This window comes from Humulus lupulus, chromosome 8, assembly GCF_963169125.1.
Source record: "Humulus lupulus chromosome 8, drHumLupu1.1, whole genome shotgun sequence".
NCBI classification, from domain to species: domain Eukaryota; kingdom Viridiplantae; phylum Streptophyta; class Magnoliopsida; order Rosales; family Cannabaceae; genus Humulus; species Humulus lupulus.
The window spans coordinates 122,282,910-122,294,394 of record NC_084800.1 but is presented as its reverse complement, the minus strand read 5'-3'; positions in this window follow the sequence as shown (position 1 = coordinate 122,294,394).

The window sequence follows — 11,485 nt, the reverse complement described above, 5'->3', positions numbered from 1 at the left end:
GCCGCCTTGAACTTTTTCCCTAACAATGTGACAGTCTATGTCAACATGTTTAGTTCTTTCATGGAAAAACAAGATTTTTTGAGATGTGAAGCGCTGCATTATTGTCACAATATAGAATGGCTGGAGTGTGATGTTGAACTCCCAAGTCCTGCATGAGAGCTATGACCCAAATAATTTCGCAAGTAACATTGGCCATCGCTCTATATTCGGCTTCAGCAGAAGATTTAGAAACAGTGGGTTGTTTTTTTGATTTCCAAGATATAAGAGATTGACCTAGGAAAACACAATATCCAGAAACATACCGCCTTGTATCAACGCATGCACCCCAGTCAACATCAATTTTTTTTTTGAGAGGAATGTCTTCAGCAAAGAAGTTGGACTCGGCTAGGCTTTTATCTGAGAATGAGAACTAGAATAGAAGAAGAGACCTTGACCAGGTTAGCCTTTTAGATACTATAAAATGTGGTGAGCAGCTTAAAGATGAGGAAGTCGTGGACAAGTCATGTATTGGCTGAGTTTGTTGACAGCAAATGCTATGTCAGGCCGTGTAATGGTCAAATAGATGAGTTTGCCAATGATACTTTTGTAGGTTGTAGGATCAAAAAGTATCCCTCCTTCATCGTTCCTCAATTTTGTATTTGGCTCCATAAATGTTGATGAAGCTTTAGCTCCTAAAAAACATGTTTCACTTAAGCATTGTAAAGTAAAAGGTTTTTGAGACACAAATATGCCATTAGTAGAACGACCAACCTCTAACCCAAGAAAAAATCTTAAGGACCAAGATCCTTTAATTGAAAGATAGAGTTAAGGTGTTTGATAAATTTAGTGGCAGCTGTATCATTGTTAGTTGCTATCAAAATATCATCAACATAGACTAGAATAACAATAAACACACCTGAAATATTTTTAATGAATAATGAATGATCAGAAATATAGTCGTTGTGTGATTGCTTGAATCCGTTTTGAAGAAGGGTATTGCTAAGTTTAGCGTACCATTGTCTAAATGCTTGTTTTAAGCCATATAGACTTTTGTTAAGTTTACATACAACATCTTTACGGATCTCCTCCTTAGGCGAGAAACCTGTTGGTATGTTCATGTAGACATTTTCATATAAATCTCCATGAAGAAAAGCATTATTAATGTCTAATTGGTGTAATGACCATTGTTTAATGGCAGCAATGGCTAGAAGTATTTTTAAAGTATTAAATTTAGCTACAGGTGCAAAAGTGTCAAGATAATGAATACATTGTTTTTGAGTGTAGCCTTTTGCAACTAACCTTACTTTATATCTTTCTATAACACCATTAGAGTTGTATTTAATTTTTTATATCCACTTACTTCCAATTGTGTGACAACCAGGTGGAAGAGGAACGATTTGCCAAGTATTGTTTTGTTCAAGAGCTTTTATTTCGGCTTGCATGGCTAAATGCCATTCTTTTATTTGGCTGGCCTGGTTGAAGCTAGTAGGCTCTGAAATGTCATTGGCACTCAGTATGGCAGTAGTGAAAGGCTGAGAAAATCTATCATAAGAAATAAAGTTTTATAAAAGGTGAGCTATAGAAGAAGAAACTATAGATAAGGAACATTGATATTCATCAAGATGTTTTGGTCGAACTAAATGTCTTCCAGCTTTTGAAACTTTTGTAGTTTCAATGATGGGTGAGTTATGATGAGTTAATGACAAATCTGGTTTGTCATTGTTTGGAATTATTTCTTGAGCATAGTCATTTGTTGAACCTGTAGTTGGCAGCAAAGAAATGGAGAATATATCATTAATAGAAAAAGAAGATTCAATATTCTTGAGAGGGAAATTATCTTCATAGAACACAACATCTCTTGAGTGGAATATTTGTTGAGTTTGAGTATATAGTAGAGTATATGCTTTCATTCCATATGGATAGCCAATAAAAACACAACCTCTAGATCTAGGTGAAAACTTATGTCTTTTTGTATCTAAAATGGAAGCAAAAGCAAGACAACAAAAAACTTTGAGATGCTCATAATTAGGGAGGTTGCTATTAAGTAACTCAAAAGGGGTTTTGTGTTTTAATAGATGAGATGGAGTTCTATTAATGAGATAGACAGCTGTGTGAACAACATAAGACCAATAAGGAAGTAAAATATGTGATTGAAAAAGTAATGCTCTAGCCACATTAAGAATGTGTTGATGCTTTCTTTCTACTACAAATTTTTGTTGGGGCCTATTAACACAAGAATGATAATGTTGAATGCCTTTTAAAGCATAAATTTTTTTCAAGTTAAGTTCTTTTGCATTGTCAGATCGAATGCCTTTAATATTTCTATTGTATTGAGTTGAAATGAATGTAAAAAAATCAAGAATTATTTGTTGCACATCAGATTTTGCTTTAAGCATAAATACCCAAGTGTAATGAGTATGATCATCTATAATAGTTAAAATATATCTATAACCTTCAATGCTCATGAGATTGAGTCCAAATATCTATATGAATTGAGTCAAAAGGAGAAGAACTTATATGATTAAATGAAAGAAAAGGTAGTCGTTTCTGTTTTGCATAATGACAAGTAGAGCAGAATTTATCATGAGATTTATTTGTAGAAAAAAGAAGGTTTTTATTCATTGAATTTGTGATCAACATAGATGGGTTTCCAAGGAAAATATGCCAAGGATTAGTTGTAGTACAATTATTAATAGTAGGTTGCAAAACAGAGTAAGATTGAGAAAAAACTTGTCTTGGTCTATGAAGTATAGGTTGCCTATCTTCTTAGCAATCCCAATCTTTGAATTCTGCTGTGGTTCCTGAATGTAGCATTGATTGTCTGTAAATAAAACACAATTAGATGAGTGTTTAAGAAAAGCTTTTACCGAAAAAATATTGAAGGTATAAAGAACATCATGGAGAGTGATGGTGGCTGTCAAATGAACAAAACGGACTTTGTGAACCTTAAATATGATACCATTAGGTAAAGTAACAGTTTGTGGAATATGCTTATCAATAAATCAGTGAAAACATGAAATATTGTTGCAAACGTGATGTGTGGCACCACTGTTTATAATCCACAAAGTAGGAGAAAAGTTCGAAGTGTTACCAGAAAAATTTGAAACTAGTGGCTGGTTTGTTTCTGATGAAGAGATATTTTGTTTGAGTTGTTGGCAAAGAAGGGAAATAAGCTCTTGAGTTATGTTGGAGTATTGGACAGAGGTGTTAGCTATATTAGGATCATTTGAAGATGAGGCGCTGTGATTGATGCAAAGTTTTGGATGTTGATCTTGCTTGTTCCTATCACCATAACCATTTTGTGCTTGCTTGCTCCTATCACCATAGCCATTTGGTTCTTGCTTGTTCTTGTCACCATAACCAGGTGGGAAGTCGTGGATGAAGTAGCGTTTGTCAACAAGATGACCCAGTTTGTGACAATTTGAGCAGGTGGGTCTTGGTTTTTTTGTTTCTTTGGGCATATGGTTATGGGTATGGGGTGTTGGCTGTGGCAGTAGCTATTATGAAAGGGGATGGAGAGATGTTGTAGCCAAGACACCTCTGTCTTTCTTCTTGGAAAACCATGGAAAAAACTTTGGTAAGTGAGGCTAAAGGGTCATACAAAAGAATTTGAGCTCGTGTGGCATGGTATGATTCGCTTAGACCAGTTAGGAACGGAAGAACTTGGTCTCTGGTGTAGAGATTTTGAAGATTCTTCATTGCTCCATAGGTACAGCCGCAAGTGCAAGGAGTGTAAGGTTGGAGTTCATTCAGTTTATCCCAGTAGGATTTGAGCTAAGTATAGTAACTATTGACATTTCGATCTCCTGGTTTAAGGCTGTGTAGAGAAGTCTGGAGTTGAAAATCCTAGGGCCATTACCCTGATTGAATCTCTCATGGAGGTCATTCCATATGTCAACAACTTTTTCTTGATACATAATGCTGGCAGCAATCTCCTTGGACATTGTTATCCTTAAAAAATACGAGGATGACATGGTGAATGAGAATGCGACATGTGACATCTCAAATTAGGGAAAAAATGACAAAGTAATGAGAAAAGACCGACAGACACAAAGGATAGGTCTAGGACCTATGGGGAAGTCGACCAAGCCTAAGCCCCCTAGGGGTGGTCGGCCTGACCCTACCCTTAGGGAGGTCGACCTAAGAAGGCACAAGGGCCCTAGGGGTGGTCGGCCTGACCTGTACCCTAGGGGTGGTCGGCCCTAGAGTGTCCAAAAGAGTGGTTGACTTAACCCGTACCATAGGGGTGGTCGGCCCTCGTATGCCCAAGGACCCCTAGGGGTGGTTGGCCTAACATGCTCAAGAAACCACTTGGGTGGTCGACCCACCCTATTCTTCATAGGGTAGTCGCCCCAAACCCCTAAGTATACTTCACTAAGAAATACTAACTCTCGTTCAAACTGAGATCAATAGGCCTAGCACCCAGAAGGTCACAGGCCTAGCACCCAGAGGATCAACAGGTCCAGCACCCAGAAGGTCAAAGGCCTAGCACCCAAGCTCGGGTCGTTGGGCCTAGTACCTAAGCCTCATATACAAACAGAGACTTAACATCTTCCCAGAGGTTTCTATCGTGCATTATCCACCACGATCTAGAGAAACAGCGAGAAGACCCACGGTCTTATAATCATGGGGAGGTGGACATGTACCTCCACTACCTGATAATCGTGTGTCAAACCACGATCCCATTATTACTGATCATGTAACAACCCCTGGGTATTATAAATAAAGGACCCAGGGCTTCATTTCAGGGGATCTCTTTTTCTGGAATTTTGGGAGAAAAATCTTTTTGACGAGTGAATTCATCAGTTTATACTATTGTCGAGTAATTCAATACTAAAGACTAAGTGGATTAGGTTATTACTGTTTATCAGAACAGGGCTGAACCACTATAAAATTCATGTATGTTTATTTAAGATAATCGTACTCTGTCATTTATTTTATTTATTTCGTTCAAAAGGTGTCGTATACTATACATATGACCATTGGCCAATTTCACAGGTCAACATTTTGGTGCTTTCATTGAGAGTACGAAATCAAGAAACACACTTTCATCAGTTGACGATGCCTCCAGAACCCAGTTAGACAAAGAAGACTGCTCCCAGGGATTCCACCACCCATAGATCCCGTTAATGAACCTCAAGTGGAGGTTGGAGATCAACGTGATGCGGAAGATCCACAGGACGCTCACCAGGAGGAGATGGCGGAATTTCTGGCGAGGCAGGAGGCCTTTGGTGCAAAAATTTCCCTTCAGAGGGAGACTATGGAACAGAAATGACAAGAGATAGATGAGCAGGTCCAGAGAATGATCCAGAGGGAGCAGGAAGTTGATCAGAGACACCAAGAGGCTGCTGTGGTCTTGGAGGCGGCTACTCAGTTAGCCCGAGCTAATGCTGAAGCTGCTGCTCAGGCGGTGAGGGAGGCTCAGGCCAAAGCAGAAGGAATGTGAGACAACGGTAATGGAGAGTCCCAGGGGAGGATTAGGACCCCAAGGACACTCTCAGAACCACTTTCCCAGAGACAGGATGAAGGGGCATAGTCCAAGACTGCCTCCTCCATTACTAAGAAGAATAACACTTCATCTCAGAGTAGGAGTATTACCAATCCGAAGGCCCCCTCCCAGGGGGATTGATGAAACAACGCAGGAGATGAAGGTCAAACATCTGAGAGGCATGATAGGAATGGAAATGGTCGCTCAAAGTCTCAAAGTCATGTAGGAGGAGATGCTCGTGGATAGGGTCGCACCGACAGGGGCAAGGCAGACCTTGTTGGGAAAACTTATACATGATCTTTATTTATTTTTATGTAGGTCTAATAATAAACAAATAAATATGAGATAACCTAGAACATGTTTCTAAAATTGAATTCAAAGAGAAACAATGATAAGAATACTTACAGTCTACGCAACGGAATGAAATAGTCATTCTTTCAGTTTCTCTAACCATTGTATCATTTTTGTCGCAGAGTATTACCAAGAAACTAAACCGTTCTTCAATTTTCTTCACAGCCTTCCAAAGTATCCTTGGAATCACCTAGACGTGAGTGGGCAATTCTCAACACATGAGATAGATACAGAGAGAAGAAGAGAAAAGAACTAAGAGGCTTAGAAAATGACTTGTGTTTAGAAAGAATCTAAAAACTATCAGAAACTTGTGTTTTTGACTTCTAAACTTCTAAAACATATGTTTTTGACTTCTCTCTAAGCACTCCTTTTATAGACTCCATTAGGTCAATTATTTAATTAAAAAATTAATAAAATAATAGCCAATTAACAATCCTAGGTCGAAATTATCATGGGCTTTAGGCCTGTGAAATTTCCCATTTGATTATAAGCCATTTGGACTTAAAATCAAGGCATGGATTATTTTCTATTGACTTAATAAATTAAATAATTATTTAAACCCGTTATCAAATTAATTATTTATAATTTGAACCTTGATTTAAAATATTTATTAATTTAGATACCAATTTATCTTAATTAATAAATCTGCCATAATTTCTCTTTTCTTCTCAAAATTACATAACTTTGTGAAACTATCCAAAATTGACCTAGTCAACTTTGATAATTCTAATTGATAATTAAATAAATTAATTAAGACTATCTAGATGATTTTATCCAAGGTACAATGGGGACCATGGGCCTATGAAATCAAGCTCCAATAAGTTATCATAAATTTAACAAATAAATTTACTAACTTATTAATTCCTCGTGAATTGCACTCTTGAATTCATAGAACGCTCTATAATAAATATAGATACGCTATTAATTATCCATTGTTACAACCATAATTGTCACTCAATCCTCTATAGACGGTCTATAATGAGATGAGACTAAAATACCATTTTACCCCTCATTGTATTTTATCCTTAAAACACTTAGTTCCTTGTAAATGATATTTCAGTAAACTAATTTAATTACTAAAATGAGATCTCTATCATTTAACACCTTGAACCAAACTAAAAGGAAACCATCGTTTCACTTCTTCATCAGAAGCTATAGATGTTCATATCTATGATTAACACTCCCACTCAATTATACTACCGAGCTCCCAAGATGTAAGTATGGGCTAGTCCGTAGAGTAAGCTGATAACGAACAAGTCAAAGAACTCAAATAATACAACCAGTTAGAATAATAACCACTCAAAATTAAGATTAAATTTACCTATGGTCAACTATATGATATGACAAAAATTGATAATAACGGTATGTTTACTTATCTTATCAATTGTCAATATCAGTCCTGTCCGATTTAACACATACATCTCATCTTATCTACTTTTCTAATGTTCTGGAAAGAACATAACACCACAATGTGTAAGTAGATCATATCGTAGATTGGAAAGTCAGTGTAAATCTTGTGCACTGACTAATCTTAGGACTAACTTATTTTAAATATATAATCATATTTATATTCCACTGTGATTATGTCATTATAAATATGATTAGCTATATGTTCGGGATATAATAGAAGTTTATATTAAACAAATAATCATGAAAATAAAACATGTGAGCAAAGTGATTGACCAAGTCAAAAAATGATTTCTATTATTTTATTGATAATAAAATGAGATTACAAAGAAATTTGGTTTTAATTAGGGCATAAAACCCCAACAAACTCCCACTCGCACTAATTGAAACTAATGCCTTAATTCTACTAATCCCATTTCCTTGATATGCTTATCAAATGTAGCTTCTGGTAGTGTCTTTCTAAACGGATTTGCAAGATTGTCTTCAGTTGCAGTCTTCATAACCTTCACATCTCCCCTGACCACATATTCTCGAATAATGTGATACTTCCTTTCTATATGCTTACTCCTCTTGTGACTATGAGGTTCTTTCGAGTTGGCTATCGCTCCTGTATTGTCACAAAACAACACAAGAGGTTTATCCATTTCTAGAATAACACCAAGATCTGAATAGAACTTCTTTAGCCAAACTATTTCCTTAGCTGCTTCTGACGTGGCTATGTACTCAGCCTCCATGGTGGAATCTAAGATTGCAGACTGCTTTACGCTTCCCCATATCACAGCTCCACCCCTAAGAGTAAACACCATTCAAGAAGTAGACTTCCTGTCGTCGACATCAGTTTGAAAATCTGAATCAATGTAGCCTACAAAGATCAGAACACCACCCTTGAAGACTAACATATAATCCCTAGTCCACCTTAAATACTTCAGGATATGCTTTACTCCTATCCAATGTTCTGGTCCTGGGTTTGACTAATACCTACTCACTACTCCCACTGCATAGCAGATATCTGGTCTACTACACAACATGGCATACATCAGACTTCCAACTACAGATGCGTAAGGAACTTTTCTCATTGCATCTTCCTCTTCAGGAGTCTGGGGAGACTGCTTCTTTGAAAGATGAATTCCATGATGAGATGGTAAACGTCATTTCTTTGAATTTGTCATTGAGAATCGTTCAAGCACTTTATCTATGTAAGCTGCTTGAGATAGAGCTAAGAGTCTATTTTTTTCTATCCCTAATGATCTGGATACATAGAACATTACTTGGTTCACCCAAATCCTTCATCTGAAATTGAGTGCTCAGCCACTTCTTCACATCTGACAATTTCTTAATATTGTTTCCAATGAGTAAGATATCATCTAAATAAAGAACCAGGAATACCACTATTTGATTTTCCTTCACTTGGTAAATACAAGGCTCATAAATATTTTGTTCAACGCCATAGATTTTGATTATTTTATCAAACCTAAGATTCTAGGAACGAGAATCTTGCTTAAGTCCATAAATGGACCTATTCAACTTGCAAACTTTTCCTTCTTGTCCAACTACTTTAAATCCTTCTGGCTGATCCATATAAATGACTTCGTCAAGCTTTCCATTAAGAAAAGATGTCTTGATGTCCATTTGCTAGATCTCATAGTCGAGAGTGGCTGCTATGGATAGGAGGATGCGAATGTACTTGAGCATGGCTACCAGACTAAAAGTTTCCTCATAGTCCATGGCTTCTCTTTGGGTATAACCCTTTGCCACTAATCGAGCTTTATAAGTCTCAATATCTCCATCAACACCTCGTTTCTTCTCGTAGATCCACTTGAAGCCAATGGCCCTAAAGTCACTAGGTGCTTCCACAAGATCCCAGACGAAATTTGAGTACATGGACTCCATTTCCTATTTCATGGCTTCGAGCCATAGTTCCTTTTCATGGATAGCCATTGCCTGTTTGAAAGACAACAGATCATCATCACTAATGTCACAAACAATCATATTGGTTTCACCATCCAAACCATAGCAAACTGGGTTCCTAGAAACCCTCCAACTATGATGAGGCTCCGTGACTGTTTGCTCAGGAACAGTGGTACTTTCTTCATTTAAATCGACTTGCATTGGTTGGACATGAAGAGTGGGAATTTCATCATCAACTCGCGTTGATGACAATGGAACTTTGTTGGAGTCAATTCTTTAACCATCTCCTCTAAAACTACTTTGCTGCGTGGTTTGAAGTTTTGGACATAGTCATTTTCTAGAAAAGTAGCATTTGTAGAAGTAAACACTTTCTTTTCTGAATGACTATAGAAAATTCCACCCCGAGTACCTTTAGGATAGCAAACAAACATGCAAACTTCAGTTCGCGGTTCTAGCTTTCCTTCCTTTTTCCTCAGGACGTGGGTGGGACACCCCCAGATTCTATAATGGCGTAAACTAGGTTCAAGACCATTCTAGCATTCTAAAGGTGTTTTGGGGATTGATTTAGATGGCACAACATTGAGAATTTTGTTCAAGGTTTCAATTGCATGTCCCCAAAATGAAGTTGGTAGAGTTGAGTAAATATGCATGCATCTAACCATTTCCAATAAAGTTATATTCTAGCGTTCCGCTACACCATTTTGTTGCGGAGTACCTGGGGCAATAAGTTGTGATAAAATCCCAAGTTCAGTTAAATGATCTTGGAACTGCATATCCAAATATTCTCCACCCCTGCAGAGATCAACATTCTCCATAGTACTATGGAGCTCAAATAGCAGGAAGTGATCGAGTTGACTACCAAGATAACCCATATGGAGGGGAAACTTGCCAATCAGCACCAACAATTTGAAGCTGAGAAAGAGAAGCTAATTGTTGATATGGATCAACTGCGGAAGGATGCTCTTGTCGAGAAGGAGCAAGAGATCAAGGTTGCCTAGGACAAGGCTTGAGAGGAGTATTTAGAGACAGCTTTCTCTTACTTCTACTTGATCTGGAAGTCCAACAAATATCGGAACTTGGATTTCCTTCCTAAGAAGATGCAAGCGAAGGAGTTTAGGAAGTGTTTGGCTTGTGAGGCTGCCGAGGCTCAGGGTGGTCTTTCAGAAGATACTCCTCGCCCTAGTTAGTCTTCTTCTTGGTCTCTTATTCTTTGTCTTTCCTTTTGTGCCATTGGTGGGGCACCTTGTACTTGACAGTTTTTACATATGACATTTTATGCCCTTATGTTTTTTTGTTATGAGTACTCAATGTATTGATTGAAATTTTTTATTTCCAATGCTTACTAAGTATATCAACTCACAACCCTCATTGGTTTAGGTATCAGTATACTCTGAACACATGTATTTCACGTGCCATACTAACCTTACTCTTTAATGTTTTTCATGCTAATAACTACGGTAATGTGATTAGTATGATACTTCACCAAGTACCATGAACAAAACAGGTCCGGTTGACCACCCCATGGGTGATAGGCCAACCACCCTATAGGATTGATGGATTGCCCGACCACACTATAAGGGACATGGCTAGGAGTCTTCTAACCAATGCCTTTTTTTTTTTTTGCACTTTCAGAACATATGTTGAACAAATGTCCTAGAAAAACTTGAGCTTGCTTAGTACTTAAGGTCACATCCTCATTTCTTGTGTATACCCTGATTGGTATGTACTATATGCCCCCAAGTGTTCATGGGTTTAAAAGCCTTGGTCACTTGCTACTTTACCATGCCTTGCTTCGAGCGTTTAGACACAAAGTACTATCATTTTCACCCAATGATGCAAGTAGCAAATGCTTGTCCCTAATTGGTAGTCGGGTGATGGTTTCATACTCAGTAGTAATGATACCTATACACAGATGCAGATTGTGTAGCAAGTGTCGATCAAGATCAATGTAATCCCCCATGTACTCGTTATAATGATTGTAGACAGAAGTGTCTAAGTTGGACCAACCGGGTCTAGATGGGCCAATCGAGCCTGTAACGAGTCTTAGATCAAATTATTGATCGGTACCTCAAGGACCAGATTCAATTATGATCTGATGATGGTGACTGGTCTTTGGACCGATCTCTTTTTTGATCATATGGGTCGATAGGTTCCTCAAGAACCAGGATTGAACGTGATCAAATAATGGTGACTGGTCCTCGGACCAGTCTCTTTTGTTGATCGTATAGGTCGATAGGTTCCTCAAGAGCCAAGATTGAACATGATCAAATAAATTGGCAACAAGGTCCTTGGATCAACCTCTTGTTTGGATCGTATGAGTCGATAGGCTCCTCAAGAACTAAGATCGAACAT